This window comes from Chionomys nivalis, chromosome 4, assembly GCF_950005125.1.
Source record: "Chionomys nivalis chromosome 4, mChiNiv1.1, whole genome shotgun sequence".
NCBI classification, from domain to species: domain Eukaryota; kingdom Metazoa; phylum Chordata; class Mammalia; order Rodentia; family Cricetidae; genus Chionomys; species Chionomys nivalis.
This window is the reverse complement of record NC_080089.1, coordinates 110,878,940-110,899,522: the sequence shown is the minus strand read 5'-3', so window position 1 is coordinate 110,899,522 and position 20,583 is coordinate 110,878,940. Positions and strand designations below refer to the sequence as shown.

At 48.4% G+C, this 20,583-nt stretch overlaps 1 protein-coding gene across 3 annotated transcripts in view; it reads right to left on the bottom strand.

The window, feature by feature from the left end:
• Positions 1-20,583, bottom strand: part of Osbpl10 (oxysterol binding protein like 10) — a 240,430-nt gene that overhangs the window by 168,783 nt on the left and 51,064 nt on the right. Inside the window, exon 1 of one of the 3 annotated variants that reach the window (XM_057768032.1) lies at positions 20,007-20,068. The exons of the other annotated variants lie outside the window; for them this stretch is intronic. The gene's annotated coding sequence lies outside the window, so the exon portion shown is untranslated. Of the gene's footprint in view, positions 1-20,006; positions 20,069-20,583 lie in introns of those variants that run through there. 3 annotated transcript variants of the gene reach the window in all.

Sequence of the window (20,583 nt, the reverse complement as noted above, 5' to 3'; positions counted from 1 at the left end):
TGATGGCATTAAAGACTGGAGCTGTTTTCCTCAGCTATGATAGAAAGTAAATTAGATATAAAAATTTGGAATCACTAAGACAGACAATAGAGTATTTTCTCTGAATTTGCTAAATATAAAAAGACTGAATATTGTAAATGTAACTGGATTACTGTTTTTGTTGTATATAGTTTTACTATATTAAAATCCTTTTGTTTTATTTAGAAAAAAGGGGAAATGTTGTGGAATATTAGTTTAAGATGTGCTACATTCATTTGTGCTGTGGAATATTTAATGATGCAAAGATGTTTTTAATTCTTTTATGTTGTATTTGTTTAACTTTGGTAAGTTTACTTTGCCCGCCTGAAATGCCTGATTGGTCTAATAAAGAGCTAAATGGCCAATAGCTAGACAGAAGAGGGAGACAGTTGGGGTTCCCAGGCAGAGAGAATAAATAAGAGGAGAAATCTTACAAACAGAGAAGAGTGAGGAGCAGGAAAAGGAAGAGGAGAGGAGGATGCCAGGGGCCAGTCACCCAGTCATGCAGCCAGTCACGGAGTAAGAAGGAAAGAAAGATAAATAGAATAAAGAAAGGTAAAAAGTCCATAGGCAAAATGTAGGATAATTTAAGTATTAAAGCTGGCTGGAAATAAGCCCGGTTAAGGCCGGGCATTCATAAGTAAGAATAAGTCTCTGTATGTTTATTTGGGAACTGGGTAGTGGGACCCCAAAGAGTTACAAAAACAAAACCAAAAAAACTATAGGCAACCGTTTATTTTAGTTTTCAGTCCGTTATGATGGGGAGGGCGTGGCTACAGGGCTGTGAAGCAGCTGGTCACATTGCTCCCACAGCCGGAGTTAGGTAGACAGATGATCGCTGGTGCTCAGCTCAGTTTCCCCATTTTATTCCATCTAGGGCCCTAGCTCATGCAAATGGTGGGACCTACATGGGTTCTCCCTCCTCAGCAAGGCCTTTCTGCAGACTCCCACACAGACAGGCCCCGAGGTGTGTCGTCTAGGTGATTCAAAACCCCGTCCCACTGAGTATCAGGATTAACCAGCGCATGGGGCTTCATGTTCAGCCTCAGGGTGGGCAGCTGTTCTTGGGCTCCTTCTCATGGGTCTGTGTGGGTCACATGTTCTGGGTACATGGATTCACATTATGGTTAAAGGCAAGGTTTGGAAGGAGACGGTTCTAGTTCCCCAGCCAAGGATTCACTCAACTTGTTGATCTCACCTTTTTTTTTCTCTCCTAGAACAGATTCTCATGTAGCCCAGGATAGCCTGAAAATCACTATGTAGCTAAGGATGGCCTTGAGAAATTTCTGATCTTCCAACTCCAGAATGCTAGACAGGTGTGTGCTATCACACCTGGTTTATGCACACCAGGGACTGAACTCGGAGATTAGTACATGCTGGGCAAGTGCTCTGTCTACTGGCTCACAGTCTTGGCCCTCCACTTCTTTCTTTTTTTATTTAATGATTATCATCATTGTCATCTTCATTAGTGTGTGTGTGTGTGTGTGTGTGTGTGTGTGTGTGTGTGTCTGCATGCACGCACAGGTACCAACACAGGTACCAACAGCATGCATGCAGAGGTCACAAGACAGCTTTTGAGAATCAGTTCTCTCCATCATGTGGGCCCTGGGGATTGAACTCAGATCTTCGGGGTTGTGTGGCAGATGCTATTCCCACTGATCCACCCCACCAGCATTCGTTTCTCAAAATGATTTACTGGGCACCTATTACGTCCCAGTTTTCCTGCGGGGGTGTGGAGAGGTAAGAGAGCGGGTGACAGTCACTGAGATAAAGCCGGACTCCAGCTGTGACACTGTATCACAGCAGAAGCGAGTCAATGAGTCGGCTGTAACTCGTAAGGGGTTCCCAGGGCTGAGGAACTGAGGTGTGGGGATGAGGAAACAGAATTGAAGAGAGGGTACAATGTTGACATGGACTTGAGCACGGTGAAGGGAAGAGGGGGGTGACCCCATGGTACCAGGAATAGGAGCCGTCTTCACATCAAGAGGCCCCAGCAGAGGGTGGCAAGTGGTTACCCACAGTATGAGAAAAGGCTGGGGGAGACCTTGTCAAGCAGGGAGGGATGGGGTCACCTACTACAGGGGTTCATCTTTCCCAGCACGGACTAGGAAGGTGAACCAGCCCTGACCCCCAGTGTCAGCTGCACACCCAGCTGAGACTGTCCTAAGCACCAAGTCTGGCCGTCCCCATGACTGTCCTGCTATGCTAATAGTTCACCAGGCCAGGCCAACAGAAAAGGCATTGTGCTCTCTGCAGAGGGGGACAAGCCCATGCACCTGGGAACACTGTCAATTAAAGCAGCAAAGATGCCCCACAGGTGCACAGTGAGGACAAAGGCCTCCTGAGATGAAGGCTACAGACCAATTTGGAGTAAACCACAGACTAGTCAGGGATCTAACCAGAAGATTCATGAGGGAGGGGACCCTACACTCTCCTGGGTTCCCCCACATCTGGGCACAGAGGCAGTAGGGGGGACCCCACACTCTCCTGGGGTCCCCCACATCTGGGGTACAGAGGCAGCAGGAGGGACCCCACACTCTTCCAGGGTTCCTCAACATCTGGACACAGAGGCAGCAGAGGCCAGAGCAGGCCCCAGCCACCCACACACTTTAGAGCTGTCAGAAAACTGACAGAAAGTCAAAGCCAGGGCAGACACGAAAGCGACCCAAAATTTGAGTATGGCCTACCAACAAGCAGGACTGCCACAGAGCCTCTGGGTAAACGGCACTGCCACACAGTCTCTGAGGGGCACTGCCACACAGTCTCTGAGGGGCACTGTCACAGTCTCTGAGGGGTACTGCCACGCAGTCTCTGACAGACCCAGCAAATCATAGGAACACACAGCCAGAGCATAGACAGAATTTCACCTCAGCGGTACAACAGGAAGCCAGCCGCCACCTGTAATCCAAGCATCTGGGAGGCTGAGATAGGAAGATGAAGTTTAAGATGAGCCTGGGCTACACAGCAAGTTTGAGGCCAGCCTGGACTACACAGTAAGATCTTTTTTTTATTTTTCGAGACAGGGTTTCTCCGAGTAAGATCTTATTTTTAAGGAAGAAAAAGATGCATAACCCAGTCAGAACCAGGCAGAAGATCCCATTTTGCCAACCAAGGTAAAATGGTTAACAGCATCATTTCCTTTTGGATTGTTATAAGATGCCTTAAGGGAGGAAGGAAAGGTTTGCTTGGGCTCATTGAGGGGATTCAGTCTGTCGTGACAGGGGAGACACGATGGCAGAAGCATGGGCCATTTGGTCACATGTGTCAGCAGTGCAGAAGCAGAGAGAAAGATAAACATTGGTGCTCAGCTCACTTTTCCTCTTTATTCATCCTGGGACCCCAGCCTACGGATGGTCCCGCCCACATCAGGGCGGGTCTCTCTCCGCAGTTAAATCTCTCTGGAACTCGCTCAGACACACCAAGGTGGGTGATTCCTGAGTGATTCCAGCCCCGTGAGGTTGACAGTCGTGTTGCGTGGTTTTAATTATAAACATGGCAAAACCTAGAATCAACAGGAGTATCTCAGTGAGCAGCTGTGTAGGTCAGGTTGGCCTGTGGGTGTGTCTGGAGAAGACTGTCTTGATTCCTCTAACAGAGGAGAGAAGACCCAGTCTGTAAGTGGGCATCGCCATTCCCCATGCTCCTGGGCTATGGTAGAGAAATCTGGTGGGTGCCACTCAGGCTTCCAAGCGTCCCTCCCTGCTCTTAACTGCAGCTGCGATGCATCCAGCTGTTTTACATTCCCACTACCCAGACTTCCCAGCCATGACGGACTATAAGCCTAAACCAGGAGCTTAAATAAACCGTTTCTTCCCTAGGTTGTATTTTTATCAAGCTGTAGGATCACAGTAGCAGAAACTAAACTGGGGTGGCCGTGTAGATGAAACACCACACAATTATATGAGAAGAGACACTCCGTAGTCGTTAGCAAAATGCAAATGAAAGCCACAGTGAGCCCCATTTCACACACACTTGCAATGCCGACAATAAACAGACACACAACAGCAAGCAGTGAAGATGTGGGAATCTGCATCCTTCCTGCGAGCTGGAAGGAAAGTGAACACTTGCTGGGGAAGCACAGCCAGGCGCGCCTACGAATCTAAGCGGAATGGAACACAACTACTGGCACCTAAGAAGTTGGAGCGAACACACAGAGTGGTAGCCCTTAGAGCTGGCAAGAACCGGAACCCGTCAACTGGTGTGCAGATGAAAATGACGGACATCTACTGCGGGACACCATTCAGCAATCAGAATGAAATGAGTCAGGGTACGACAGGGATGAGATCAGAAGGACGCGAGGCTTAAGCAGCCGGAGGCAAAAGATGACATGTGGTCAGATTCTGTTTGTGAGAGACGTCCAGACAAGGGAAGAGAGACACGGATGAATCATAGCTGCTGGGGGCTGAGGGTGGTGTTGGAACTAAAGATGACAATAAATTCCAGCAGCCGTGTTTAATATACAATTCAGCAGAAAGGAATGCCAGTGTGGAGAAAAAAGCAGAAAGAGCTGACATGTTGACTTGGGACAAGACCGTGGTTTATGAAGTCCCTGGATTATGAGAAATTTCTAACCTCTCTTCCATGGGCCAGGACGTCCACCTTCCCTAATTCCCCACCTGTTGATTTAGGACAAAATTCTTACCTGCCAATCGTTTAGGGCTTGAGACTGTCCCCTTCCCCAATCAAGGGTTTGTCCCATAGCAAACACCTATAACTTTCCAATTCCCAGAGTTCTGAGAGAAGCAAGGGGCAACACCATTGGGGGGGCGGGGGCTGGGGTCTCCTGCTCACCAGCGACTCAATCTACTCCTAAGGCGCCTTATGCTGAAAATGTGGGAACAGTATGAACTACAAAGTTGTGTGTGTGAGGGGGGGAGAGAGAGAGGGAGAGAGAGGGAGAGAGGGAGGGGGAGGGAGAGAGAGAGAGAGAGAGAGAGAGAGAGAGAGAGAGAGAGAGAGAGAATGAATGTGTATGTTGTGGGATATTTGACCAAACTCTGAAACTCCAAGACTGTGTTAATAAAATTGACCTTAGACCAGGAGAGGAGCCAACAACTAATTGACGGGAATTAGTCATAGAGAGGACGGAGGAGCCAGAAAGATGGATAGAGAGACACACAGAAAGGAGTAGAGAGGAACTAAGGAGTTTCGCAATCTTTTTGGTTTGGGACAAGTAGGGAGATGCTTCTCTTGCTGGGTCTCCAGCCCAAAAGGGAGATCAGCCAGTCACTTCTTGACTTCTCTGATCTGGCAGGTTTTCACCCCAACAGCTGACTCCTGAGTCTTTATGGATAGGTAGAATGATAGAGACTAGTTAAAACCTACATTTGGCAGCTGCAGTTGAGCTGATGATAAGGGACCAGAAACCATGCCAGGAAGGAGGGAAGTGGGGAGGAGTGGGTTTGAACACAAGGGACTATAGCATCCAACAGAGAGGTAGACAGGAGAAATAAAGAGGGGAGCCAGGAAAGGGCAGAGAACCTGTGAGAAGGGTGTGCCCCACTTTCACTGTGAGGAGCAGGAATGTTGGCACGCTGACACAGTTAAGAACCGCCAGGAGGTAAATTGACCGCTGAAGCCAGGTGTGGCAGACGCAGGTCTACTACCCACTGAGCATCCACTTTCTCTTCTCTCTCCAACTAACAGAACGTAAAGCTGCTGCCACGGTGCTCGCCCAAGCACAGGGGGCCCTGGTAGCCATGGAATTAGTCTCTGGAAGCATGAGTGAAAAACAATCCTTCCTCCTTCAGCTGTCTCTGTCATCTACTCAGAGTGACACAGAATTAACAACGCTGCATGACGCCAACGGGTCCTTCCTCCTGAGCCAATGGGGACGGCCTTACATTTTTTTCAGATTTATTTTATACCGCAAGTATGAGTGTTTTGCTTGCATACACGTCATACGCCATGTGCATCCCTATGCTCACAGAGGTCAGAATAGAGCGTCAGATCCCCAGAAATGTCCTTACAGGTGGTTGTAAGCTACCACATGAGTGCTGGAAACTAAACCTGGGTCCTTTGCGAGAGCAGCAAGCGCCCTGAATTACCCATCCAATTCTCCGGCCTGGGAATGTCTTTAACACAAGGAATTATAATGCTCACTGCTTCCCCCAATAGCTGGGTACCTGCACTTGCCCAGTGTTGAACGGGTGACTCTGTTTCTGCCCTCAATCCCTGACAGAAACAGTGTCTGAAAGATTTCAGAGTGGTCCGCAGTGAGCTGAAGCACCCACTGTTCAGAAACTACCAACATCTGTGGGAAATGCGGTATGGAACCAAACCTGTGGTTCCTCTGAGGGAGGGGAACGTGATAGCTCTGGTCCTTGCTTCAGCACAGAGATTGATAATTTAGTCACTGATTGATAATTGATAATCAGCACACTGACTGATAATAAACCACATGAGTGCCAAATCCATGTGCCCAGCTCTGGAAATAAAGGCAGTGCACCCACCGCTTCCTACATGTGAAAGTCATAATACGGCCGTATTAATTTTAAGAAACTCAGGCTAATGACCAGATGACTGCTGTATGACCACTCACCAATCAGAAAGTGTCTAAACCCCAGCATCCTCTTAGAAACCCAGACAACTGCCATCATACTGAAAATCATGGGTTTTCAGATGTCTTGAAAAACAACAACCACTCCCAAAAGACTGTGTGGATCAGAAGTCGGCATCAATCAGATGTCTTCCTCAAACGCTCTCACCACAGGTTTGGAGACAAGGTCACTCACTGAGCCTGGGGCTCCCTGATGGGCTAGGCTGGTTGGCAAGCAAGCCCCTTCCAGCACCGGGGTGCCTGGCTTTTCACGTGAGTGGCGGGGTTGTTGTTTCTTTAGCTGGTGTATCTAAAGCTGGGGCTTCGTGCCAATGCCAGACTGTGGAAAACAACAGCGAGTGCAGAGAAAAATAAAAACAGCCAGTAATTCTTCCCTCGCCTTATGATGTAGAAGGTAGGTACCATGACCGCCTGTTTGGCAACATGAAACCCAGGCACAGAGAGGCTGACTAACTCCCTCATCTTACAGCCAAGAAACAGCAGGTGTGATCTGTGGGCAGGAGGTGAAGCTCAGGGCAGCTTGCCTAGCATGGGGAACACCCTGTGACACCCTGTGCTCAGTTCCCACCACCAACAAAACCACACAAGGACGAAGCAGATGTAGCCAAGTACCCAGGGTGCCCTCCCCGTCCTTACACCACACTGCTTTCTTCAGAGAGAAAAGTCAGGGAAACTTCCACCTTAGGACACAGCGCCTCAACTTCAAAAAAAAAAAAGTTTTTAATTTTGATTTTATGTTTTTGGATGTTTTGCCTGGGTACCATATGCAAGCAGTGTCCACAGAAGCCAGAAGGGGGCATCAGATCCTTGGACCTGGCAGATGATTAGAAGACTCCATGTGGGTGCTGGGAACTGAACAGGAATCCTCTGGAAGAGCAGCCAGCACTGAGCCATCTCTCCACAACCCCCAATTATTTTTTAAGATTGTGTGTGTGTTAATGTGTGGATATGTGCATGACTGCAGCTGCCTGTGGAGAAGAGGCATCAGATGCCCTGGAGCTGGGGTTACAGGTGGCTCTGAGCTCCCAGAAATGGGTGCTGAAAAAGTGAGCTGGGTTCTTAGCCAATTAGGCCATCTCTACACACAGAGGGGATGGGGGATTTTTAATGCAGGGAGTTGAAAAGGAGAAAACACTGATCAAGAAATAGATCAAACATACAGACAAGAATTCAAAGGCAGAGAGGGTCCTGCTGGATTCCGTGACCCAAGGGTATCCAAGAATCTCAAGAATCCCTAGCTGCAAGCATCAGCTTAGAAGGAAAGGGGAGGGGCTGAAGGGGGAAACACAAACTAATGAGGGAAGAATGCTTCTGGGAGCATCAGGGGGTCACCAACTTCGCTGGACCTAGAATCACCTAGAAGACACTTGTGGGTGCAGTTATGAAGGCGTTTCCAGGGAGGTTTAACAGAGACGGGAAGCGTGCCCCTGACTGTAGAGCTGTCTCCGCTCCTGCTCAAATGCCTCTGCCATCATGGTGGACAGCACCCTCAAGCTGTAAGCCAAAATAAACCTTCCTCAAGTTGTTTTTGGGGGTATTTTGTCACCCAGTACTCATGGCACCCTCCTTTCCTCTCTCAGCCTCTCCCGTCGCTCCCTCTTGAGGGTTCCTCACACCCAGTGTTTGTTTATTGCTCAGTTTCTGCTGCCCAGCGAGACCCACACCTCCCAGACTGGCAGGGAACCAAAACACTCAGCAGAAGTCTAATAGCCACCAGTCAGCAGTCTCAGGCCCGGCAGGGCAGGCCAGGCCAAGCAGGCAATTAGTCCCAGGCACTAATGCACCAAGAAGTCAGTGTGATCTATGGGCAATCAGACCGGGCTACCTCAGAAGGCTCTAGAACAAATACAGTTTCCAACTGAAATCCCCTGGTTGGCTGGCTGGCTGGCTGGCTGGCTGGCTGGCTGGCTGGCTTCACCTGGCATCTAATTAAATGAACCTGGAAGAACAAACGAGAAGCTACCATGTGCTAGATTGAAATCTCCATGTCCCTGCAACGTGAATGGGAGCACGGTGTGGCCCGTGGGGAGCACACCGAGTCACATCGCAGTTGCTTGGGTCTTCCCAGGACAACTGAGGGCACACAATGCACTCTCCAAGGAACACATAATCCCAAAGAGAGGATGGACGGCCTCTTGGACCAGAATTCCCACCAGCTGAACTCAACGGCCACTGTATGGAAGTCATTCCCAGCTAAGTCTGAACTTGTCACAGTCTATACCTAGAGAAAGAGCTGTGTTTATAACCCCTGAACTCAGAAGAAAGGTGCAACATCCCCTGTCTCCTGGGATTCGGAGATGGGGCAGCAGTGTGATAATAGGTAGAATTCTCAGTTTTGAGGTTTATTGTAATAAATATTTCTTAAACCAGAGAATTGCTATAAATATTAAAAGATATTAGGAGTGGTTTGGCAAAAAGGAAGCTGGGATGGAAAGCCCATCAGAAAGGCTGAATTAACTGGGGAAGATACAGCCATGGGCAGTCATGATAGGACCCTAAGTGGGGAGAAGAGGACTTCAGGTCCAAAGAAGAACTACATGAATAGAGGGATTGTGGATAGCAGGGCTGGGGTCCTGCAAAGAGGTACAGACCATTCAGTCCCCTTCAGCTCCAAAGACAAAAAATTCCTTGTTCTTGGAGCTTCATGGAGAGGAAGAAGGGCTTCATACCAGGGCAACCCAGCTTATATGCCAGAGTCACCAGGCAGGAAGGCGATGGGTAGAAGACAGAATTCAAAGTGCTAGCTGCTCCAAGGATTGGGGGCGTGGCTAGTGCGGGCTCCAGGTTGGGGGCGTGGCTCTGGACTCAGCTGCAAGGATGAGAGAGATTGCAAGCCCAAGGCAGGCTTGCTGATCCACACCGTCCAGAAGCAGGGGGGGAGGTGTGGGCTGAGTTCTGAAAGAGAATAGTCTCTAACCTAACATCAGACTCACACACCAAACAAAGACACAAGCAACAAAGGCACTGGTGATGAATCTATCCCGCACGCATGGGAGCTTCAAGGACACGAGCTAGGTCAGTGTTTGAAAAATGCTTAGAAGCCTCGGCACTCAGCAAGCAAATGCATCACCCACCAAATCATATAAACTAAGGAAACCTTAAAGATTGTGGTAGCTGGCCTATTTATGCAGGGGCACAGGCTGTAATGACGCTCTGTAGATACAAGTTGCGACTCCTATTTCTCAAGACGCACACAGTGAGTGACATCAGGGAGCACGTGGCATTCCATGATGGGAGCCATTTTCGTGGCATTAGTGAAGATCCTGCCATGTAGCAGAGACTGAAGCACACAGGGAGATTAGCAAATATCGCCACATTGCAAGCCCTTTGATAGTTTCCAAATCTGGTTTGGAGGTTATATCACTCCATCTCTGGAGAAAATATCTAAGGCTTCTTAGCAAGAGAGACGGGAAAAGGCTCTCATCGAAGCCTGTCAATTGAATAAGCCCTGACTGGCTGAATCACCTCAAGCAAAGGGAAATTCCACAGAAAGACAAGGCTAAGGGGGTGGGCATGGCGACACTCACCTGTCTCTCCAAAACTAAGAGGAGGAGGAATTCAAGGCCAGGATCTGGAAAGAGGGCTCATGGTGTGGGAGGTTCTTCTGTCTGTGTGTTGCTTTTCTTGGTTAATGAATAAAGAAACTGCCTTGGCCTGTTGATAGGGCAGAACTTAGGTAGGCAGAGAGAACTGAACTGAATGCTGGAAGAAAGAAGGGCGGAGTCAGGGAGATGCCAGGGATCTGCTGCAGGAGATAGACATGCTTTGCCGGTAAGCCACTGCCACGTGGCAGTATACAGATGAATAAAAATGGGTTAGCTATTGGGCCAAGCAGTGTTTTAATGAATATGGTTTGTGTGATTATTTCGGTTCTGGGCAGCCGGGACAAATAAGCAGCCTTCCTGTTACAGGCTCGAGATCAGTTTTACCTCTGAGGACCTGAGATCCACACCTAGAACTTAGGTTCAAATCAAGAAAATGGTGGCATTTGTGTTCTCAGTGTTGGGAAGACAGAGGTAAGAGGATTCCTGGGCTCTCTGGCTGGTCAGTCACCTAGAGAAGTCTGTGAGCCCAGGTCAATGAGAGACCTTGACTCAAAGCAAGGTAGCCATTCCTACAGAATGACACCCTAAATTGTCCTCTGAACTATACATATGTATGCACAGACAGACACACAGACAGAAAGTCAGTCTCTCCCCATCTCATCCCCTCCCTCACACAAAGAATTTGAGACCAGGGAGACTCCCATCTTAAAAAAGAAAAAAGAAAAAGAAAGAAAGAAAACGGAGGGAGGGGGAGACAGGGAGAGGAGGGGGGGATAGAGAGAGAGAGAAGAGAGAAAAGCAATAAAAAAGAGAAAAAGGTGTTTGGTCGCAAGGGGTGCAAACTCATCACCTCAACACTTGGGAGGTAGCAGTCCAATCAGGATTTCAAAGTCATCCTTGACTACCTAATGAGTTCAAGGCCAGATGTGAGACCTTGTCTCAAAAAGAAAGGGACGAAGAGAGGGAGAAAGAAGAGAAGAGGGGAGGGGGTGGATTCGTGTTCCTTGCAGGTCTACGGACACACATTCACATAACAGAGTTTTGAGCGTGTCCCCACGTCCAAGCTTACAAATCCTGCCTGTTTGATGGAATAGCTTTGGGCAATGATCTCCTTGGGGTTTCAGACCACACACACAGCATCAAGGGCACCAACCATAGCAGGTGGACATCCTTCAGGGAGATCCGCGGATCATCTGCCACTTCCACTTGCCAGGGGAGAGCAAACCAATGCCCGGCTTCACCAAAAGAGCCGCGCGGCCGATCCCTTTTCATCCCGACTTCACGCTTCTCATATCACCTCAAGGCCACCGCTTAAATGAGTTCTTTATAAAATATACATGACTCAGCTCTGCCTCTGTAGCTCTCCCACCAGCAAGCTGCAGCTGAAGATTGCTATTAGTACAGCACCTCATGCTGTCAGTGATGCTATGAATGTCTCCACTAACTGCACTGGGAATTCCCTCGATGGAGCATCCCTCTGGGCTTAGTTCAGTGCTGTGCCTAAGAGGGCTAATTCGTGTTCCCTTGTGGTCCCAGTAAACAAAACTGTCTCCTCATAATTGTTGTCCCACTTCCATTGTCACCATCATGCAAAAGGCAAAGCTGGGGGACAAGGAGACGGCGCAGTGAGTAAACACCTGCCACACAACCACAAGGGCCAGGACTCAGATTCCACTCAAGTGCTGGGCGAGCGTGGCCCTTGGGAGACGGAGTCAGAGCATTCCAGAGCCAGCTAACTATTGACACTCAGCCAAAGCTGCGAGCTGTGGGCTCAGGTGAGAGACTGCCTCAACAGATGAGGTGGAGAACAGCCAAGGATAAGCAACGTGAACCTCTGATCCTCTCTCACACACACACATACACACATACTGCACATGTGCCCTCATACATGTAAATACTCAGACACATAGGGGCCAAAGAGATGGCTCAGCAGTTAAAGACACTATTGTTCTTCCAGTGCACTGGGATTTGATTCCTAAGTAGTCACATGAGAAAGAGAGACAAAGGGACATATTCCTGCCCTCACGGAAATGGTGCTCCATTGAGGGATGGGAAACTACAGAGATATAAGGAGTACATTCAGCATCAATCAGCACTTTATTGTGTGTGTGCATGTGTGCACACCTGTGGATGTGTGCAGAGGTCAAAGGCGAGTGCCCTCCTTAATTATGACAGGACTTATTTTTGAGAAAGTGTCTCTCACTGTACCTACTGCTTGCCAATTCTGCTGGCCTGCCTGGCCACGGAGCTCTAGGAATCATCCCGTGTTCGCCTCCCAGGGATGAAGTCACACCTGACTTTCGTGTGGATGCTGCAGATGAACTCGGGTCCTCACGTTTCCATGGCAAGTGCTTCACCAACCAAGCTTTCACCCTACCCACACAATAAGTTCCTTAGAAACCCAGAAGCAGAGAGCGACAGTACACTGCTGTGTACAAGATCCAACCTGGTCTCTCTGTCACGGAGACCTGTTAGTCCGAGCAACAAACAGAAGAACAAGGGCCAGAAGTGCCAGCTAGACAAAACGACCATGATCTGGATCATAACTAACAATCTTGGGGAGGTAGTGGGCACAGCAGGTTGGCAGGACAGAAGAAAGCTGGTGTGTCCCAAATGGTGCAGGCAGAAGGGACACACTGTCCTAGTGCCAGGAAGAATGGAAGAGTCTGGCAGGTGTGGGAAGCACTAGAATTTGATATTAGGTACCAGGAGACGACCCTGAAGGACTCAGTGCAAAGACATGAAACAAGGTACCATTCTACAGCGATGTTCCCTTCCACGGATGAAGCAGGCAGCTACTCAGAATCTACTGCAGCAGCCCATAGAGAGTGGAGCTGGGATGTAGCTCAGCAGGCAGGTGCCTGCCTAATGGGCACAAGGCTATGGATTTGATCCCCAGCGCATCACATAAACCAGGAACGGTGGAGCAGGCCTGTGATGGTTGAGGCTCCTAAGTGCAGGCCTTGGGAGCCTCAGACATCCAAAGTCACCTTTGGTACATGATGAGTTCAAGACCCTGTCTCAAAACATAAAAATAAGATAATTAAGATGGAACTAGAACATCGGCGGGGGGGGGGGTATCTGTTTTCACCAAGCCCAGCTACAAGAGTCACCTCTTCCCCTTGCACACTGACAATATATGCCTCTGACAGACGATCTAGGGGCCGGGTGCCCAGCCAGGGACAATGGTGTGGGTGTTTTGCTGAATAACAGCCCACTGACGCCCACTCCTCTTCACAAACTAGACAGGAACACACACCCTTGACTTAGGTTCGCTCTCACTTCCGGATGTCGGCTTGCCTTTGGGCATTCTGAGATCAATTCCTCTGCTGTATCATTCCGCTTCCCTTGGTCAGGATATTTTTAAGTACCTGGGGGATATTGATCTCCTATAGATGCTGAAGCGCTTCTTGCGGTGAGAGATGCAGGGAGATCAGCACCTCCCCTGGGGACGTGGAAACTGGGTGATTACTAGACACCAGGAAATGCTTCTACAGCAGAGATGCCTGGTCAAGGCCCTCTAATGACATCAACTTGAGGTCACAGGACAGACAGTTCATTGAACCAAAGAGAAGTACCCTAAAACATAGACCTGCTAAGTTGGGAACATAGTGCCGTCAGCAAAATGCTTGCCACACAGATCTGGGTGTTAGCCCCAAAACCCATGGAAAATAGATAAATTAAAATAAAATGAAAAATAAAGCCATCTACGGTGACACACACTTGTAATCCCAGCACTAGGGGACGAGGAGACAGGAGGGACCTTGGGGCTCTCTGGCCATCCAGCCTGGACAAATGACAAGTTCCAGGTCAAAGTGAGAGATAAGGAGGAAAACCCAGTCATTCTCTGGCCCCCACACACAAACAGAGTGAATACACAGATTGACAGATAGTGGGGCTGGAGAGATGGCTCCATGGATCACTAGTTGCTCTTGGAGAGGACCAAGATTCAGTTCCCGACACCCACATGGTGCCTCTCAACCATCTGTAACAACTCCACCTCCGAGGGATCCAGCGCCCTCTTCTGGCCTCCACTGGCACCGCATACACATGTGCAAGCACAGACCTACAGCCAAACCAGTCACACACACAAAATAAACCATCACAAGCATCTGTAGCAACTCCACCTCCGAGGGATCCAGCGCCCTCTTCTGGCCTCCACTGGCACTGCATACACATAGCACAAGCAAACCTACAGGCAAACAGTCACACACACGAAATAAAAATCGATAAACCTTTTCAAAATGTTTTTAAGAATTTTTAAACATTCAGCTAGAATTCCTCAGGGTTTATAACCGACTGCTGGTTCCGCAAACCCACCCATAGGTCAATAAACAAAGCAAACCCTAGACTGCCGGCTGGGCTTTCTGGTGGTCTCTCGGGGCAGCGTTTCTAGAACAGTCTACTAAAGCAATCGGTGATTTCCTCTCTGGATCCTATCCTTTTTCCTCCAAAATAAACATATCAGCATCCAGCTGGAAGACCAGCTCCGCCTGGTTTCGGGGCCTTCTGCCCCTTGCTTCAGGGGTGTTTTGGAGGGACCTGGTCCTGGAGAAGGAACTAGCAGGACGGAAGTGGAAGATGCCATTAACTGATCGACTCTCTGCTAGCAAAAGCCATCAGCAACGGCTCAAGGTTAGAAGAGAGGGAGGGGACGTCTCACTAAATTGCCTCCTCTCCGCTAATTATTTCATTAGCGAAAAAAATTTAAATTAACAGTTCTACAGTGATTCGGTGATTTTGCTGAGCCACTCTGGCAACCGGACCATTTCATTCCCATCTCTTGGATCAAACCAGTGCATGGTGACTACATAAACCATCACACTGACTTCTCCTCCCAGGGCCACTCTCCACATCCCCGGCGGCAACAAACGCCACTTGACCTTCAACAGCACCACACCCTTCTGCCCTTGAACTGCCCTCCCTCCCAGGAGCGGCTTTGAAACCAACCAACATCTTAAATTTAAGATGATAGTGGTGATGGTAACCGACAGGAGGCATGGAGAAGACGCGGTGGATAAGGGGTTGCTGCACAGCGTGAGGAACCAAGTTCAGATCCCCAGCAAGCACTGAACGCCCACTCCTCATCCTCTGCAAAAACAGAAGGAATAATTGTGACTCCCTCCAGGCAAATGCTTAAGTCTCCTGAATCTGGCAAAGCCCCACAGCAAACCCACATTACCTTCCTAGGAACCACAGCCTGGATCGGAGGGCTCTTGACTTATTCAGAACCCATGGAAGCTACAGACTCCAGAATGAGATCTTCTAGGCAAGAAGCATCAGTTCAAGGTCATATGATGGCTGTTACTCTGAGTCTTTTTAGCACGGTGGCTTAAGTCTTGTAACGGACCAAGCCAGGGGCCTTTAGAATGCACGACGGTCCCACATTCTCCGACATGGCTGCCCATGCTTCAGATGCTCCCTGAGGTAGAGCCTTAAACACAGCCTGGAGTGCTTAGGGGTCTGCAGGCCCTAGCACAGGGGTTTACCAACTGTTTTGTGAACAAGGCCAGAGAGTATTTTTAGACTCTGTGGGCCACGTAATAGAAACATGGGCGTGATTGTGTTCCAGTAAAATTCCACTGGAAGAGGCCAAGGCCAGATAATGTCAAGGCTACCTTGACAACACCCAGGGGAAGGCGCTCGAGCCTCCCTCACTTTTCTTCCAGAGAGGCTGTAGGCTTCTGCGGACTCTGCAGAGTGTCTGTGGCCCAGCAGGCGGGTCAGTATTCCCAACATTGCCACCATGGTCTTCTTGTCTTACCCATCTACCTCTGCCTTGTCTGTGAAGAGCGACCTTGACTCAGGAAGACAGGCAGAAGAAGAGCTGGAGAGTCAGACCCCCACTGGGGAACCTCCCCTCATCCTCCCTGAAAACCAACACTGTTTAAAAACAACAAGGTCAGAGCTGGGGATATGGTTCAGCTGGGAGAACACATGTCTACCGTGCACAGAGCTCTGGGTTCAATCCCCAGGACGGCATATAAACCAAGGGTGGTGAAGCACACTCTAACCTCTGCACTTGGGGTGTGGAAACGAGGGGACAGAAGTTCAAGGTCATCCTCAACTACCTAAGTGAGTTCAAGAGCAGACTGGGCTATGAAGAGCCTGTGTCTAAAAATAAAGGAAGGATAGACCTGACCCACAATAGTTGTCCTCCAACCTTCACACCAATGCAAGACAATCTATCAGCAAATGTAAAACAAAATTCAAATAGACAAAATGATAAATTTTGTCATGTATATTTCGTCACAATAGAACAACGGGTTCTATACAAAAATTAAGGTAAAATGCTGATAGCTGTGGATGGGGGAGGGGTGTGCATAACTGCTTATCGAGAAATTACGAACTGAAGAAACTAGCAATTATTTCCTAAAGTCTTAGGATGCACCGGGAAGTTAAGAAATCACACCCACCCTCCAAACCTTCTCTCTTCCAAAATCAAAAACCCAAGTTCATCTCATGCATTTTATTTATTGAAGCCCATAAATATTTCACACACATTCTACTCTCCATGGAGAAGCTCGTGAGCCAGCGGGCCCAGAGGACAAAGTGCAGCGGCAGAAATAGCAAGGGAGACTCAGCATCGTCAACAAGGTAGAAGCAAGAACTAAGGCCCCAGAGCTGTCCTCTGACCTCCTCATGCAATCTGTAACATATATGTTCTTATATACATATACACACATACCCATCAGTCAGTAAACGTAGATGTTGTGTTTCTGTCTTACATACATATAATAGCAAGCTTTACACGTGATACAGTCTAACTGGAATCCCCCAAATGCCTTGTGGCCCTGACATGTATTAGGAAAGCATTTTCAGTTCATGCCGGGTAGATGGGGAACCACGGTGCAGGAGTTGACACAGGTCTCGGTGAACTGAGGCTGCCAACAGAGCTACCACCTGAGTACAAGTTTTATGAACTCAAATAAAACAGTTCAGCCCTCTCTGCACGCACACTAACCGGGAACTCTGACATGGGGAGATAAACAGCTCCAACACAATGCGCAAACACAAAACACTGAAATGCTCTACTTGCTCCTGACAGCTCACACGCAAACCAACGACCGAACGACACGACACAGTTCTAAGCCAGATTTTGCCCTATCTCTAAGCCACCCAAACTTAGCTCTTCTCCTTGGAAACCGAAGCACTGAGCAGAGCCTGTGACCACAATTTCTTTCTTTCTGTTTGCTTTCGTTTGGTCTTTTGTTGTTATTTGGGTTTGGGTTTTCTGTGGTTGTTGTTGCTGCTGTTTTGTTGTTGTTGTTGTTGTTTTGCTTTCTTTGAAGTTTCTTTTATATTGTATTTTATCCAGTTGACCTCTAACTCTTTACAAAGCCAGGGTTGGCCTTGAACTCCTGATCCTTCTGACTTCACTTTTCAAGGCTTGGAACTGCGCCTGTACACCACACCACACCTGGCTTTCCTCTTGTTTTTTTAAGGAATCTTAAGCCAAGCTCAGATGTCTCCTCCCCAGCCCGAAGTTCTCAAAGTACACTCTCAAGTGTCCATGAGTAAACAAGTACGATATCACGGGGCCAGCGAAGTGGCTCTGTGGGTAAATATGGCTGCCACCAAGCCTGACAACCCGAGTTCGATCCTGGGACCCACACGTGCTGGAAGGAGAAAAGGCATCAACTCCCAAAAAGTTGTCATCTGATCTATACACACAGTCCAGCACTCACACACATATCACACATGCACATACATGCATAAGGGATAAATAGAACTGCGATAAATATTTTTATAATGAGTGTCAAAGTTTGAGAAACATAATCAAAATGACATCTGGCCGAGCATCAGTGTCTCTGCCACGTGACTTGCTCAGTCTGTAATGTACTGTGCTCATCACACAGGTCCCAAAGACACAGCGGCAGGCAGTGTTTCCCGTGTGGGGCAATGTATCTCACAGGCATAGCAGTTCAGGGAACTCACTGTGGGAACTGTCACAGAAACAGAAAATGTGTGTCATCTCACTGACCTGAATCTCATTTTCATTTATGGGATTAGGGTTAGCAGGTGCCTGCAGATGCCAGAAGAGGGCATCAGCCCTCCTACAAGGAAGTTGTGAACAGTCAGACATGGGTGCTGAGAACGTGTGCCCTCTGCAAGGACAGCAAGGACTCTTAACTGCTGAGTCTTTCCAACCTCCCATTAGAACACCAGTGACCTGCTAAATCGCAATGGGGAGAAGAAAACATGAACCCCTTACCCTTATTTGCCACCTCCTAGAGTTGTTCCTACACCCCACCCCCAGCTCAACCCCCTGGCAAGTAGCCAGGAACCACCGAGCCACCCCCACTCATGAAACTCTTCCAGAGACCCCGTCTACTTTTTCTTGACATTTTTTTCTAATTCTATCCCCTAAAGCCAGAGCATATCAACATCCAACATTCATTCTACACAGAAAGCCTATATTCTAGAATATTTCAAGTTAGTCAGCTGACTGGGATGTAGCTCACAGGTCAAGTGCTTCACTAGCGTGGCCTGGGTTTGATTGTCAGCGCCTTGTAAACCAGGTGTGGTGGTGACTCCTCTAATCCCAGCACTACAGAGGGGGAAACAGGCATTTCAGAAGGTCAAGGTCATCCACCCCGTAAGCAAGTCTGAGGCAGTCTGGGCCACAAGAGACTCCTGTCTTAAAGGAGGGGAAAAGGCATTTTTATATAGTTTCTTCACATCCATATATGTTATTAATTCAAAAATAACAAAAGGGGCCATGGCTCAAAGACAGAGTTCTTGCTTAGCATGCACAAGACTCTGGGCTCCATCCCCAACATTGCTGCGTATCCAGAGTGCATGTGTGTGTGCATGCATGCATGTGTGCCTGCTCGAGAGAATGTGCATATGTGCATGCATGCGTGTGTGTAAAATACAGTAACAGTGCCTCTGTGTGTGTGTGTAAAATACAACAGTGCATTTGCACATGTTATGTGTGTAAAATACAGCAAGAGTGTGTGTGTGTGTGTGTGTGTAAAATACGGTAATATAAATCATCCCCTTCTGGTTGGTTTTCCTGAGTCTGTTTGGGCAGCTGTAATGGCCAACCCATCACCTTGAAAACAGAGAGGCAGCAAGTGTAATAACAGATCTCAGAGGGACAGGACGCCTTTGTCCTCGGGCAGAGTAGAAATGAGTCATCTTACACCTTTAACCAGACATCAGACCTCCTCAACTTAAGTCACAGCCTTTGCCCACTCCAAAATGATCACGTTCTGCCACCCAGGGCTCATTGGAGCGTATGCCAATCAGAGCAACAAGAATGCAAACGCCCCTCCCCCCAGTATTCTCAACACCTGCCAGGGAGACTTTCACAATCACCTTTAGCCCCCCAGTATTCTCAACACCTGCCAGGGAGACTTTCACAATCACCTTTAGCCCCCCAGTATTCTCACAATCACCTTTAGCCCAACATAAAAGCTCCATAAATCACGCTTAATTACTTCCCAGGCACCTGTTAATCTCTCTGCCTTTTTTCCAATTAACAAAACTGAAATCAGCAGGTTTCGTGTTTCTGCAAAAAGGCCAAATGTGTTCAGTCTGCCTCGTCACTTCTTCCTAAAACCAATCACCGATTTCTTCCTTCCCTTTTGGAATTATTCTGTCCAATAAATATCTTTATAAAAACAAGGCTCTGCTCCCCAAGAAAGTCGTAATCCGGGGCTGACAAGATGGCTCAGTGAGTAAAGGCGATTGCTACCAAGGCTGATGACTTGTTTGATTTCCAGAACCCGCAGAGTGGAAGGAGAGAACCAACTCTTGCAAGTTCCTGCCCCCCGGAGTATCACATACTTATTAATGTACTTATACACACACGCACACACAAGCAAGTGCATGCACACACATCAATATAAAATAAATAATTCATAAAATAAATGTACCTTTAAGGGACTAGGGGTGAATGAAGCTCAATAGTAGAGCATTGCCTGCCGTGTTTGAGGCTCTGGGCTCCAACTGCATCACCAGGAGAGGAGAGTTGTCTTGGCTTTACTATTTCAACTTCCAAAGGATTTATTCTCAGCTGAAGATGTCGCTCAGTTGGTAGAGCGCGTGTCTAGCAGCATGCATGAAGCCCCAAGTTCAGTCCCCAGCACCGCACCAACCCGGGGGGTAGGGGATGACGGTGTCCGCTTGCAATCCCAAGGCAGGACGATCACAAGTTCTGGTTTCCCTCTGCTACGTGCCAGCCTTGGTTATATATGATGCTGTCTTTAAAGGAAAATTCTACTTAACACCATGTTTAAAAAAGAAAAGAAAAAAATAGAAGAAGCATCGGCAACCTTTCCAAAGGCGTTTCTTCTAAGTTATGTAAGGCCTTCTCCTCTCCTCTTGAGCACATTGATAACGTGGCTCTGGGAATGGTGGCCACAGGACACTGGGAACAGGAGAGGACAAACTACAAGCTCAGTTGTGCCAGGTGTAGCCCCAGACCAGAGTCTCGAGACAGGCGGGACAGCC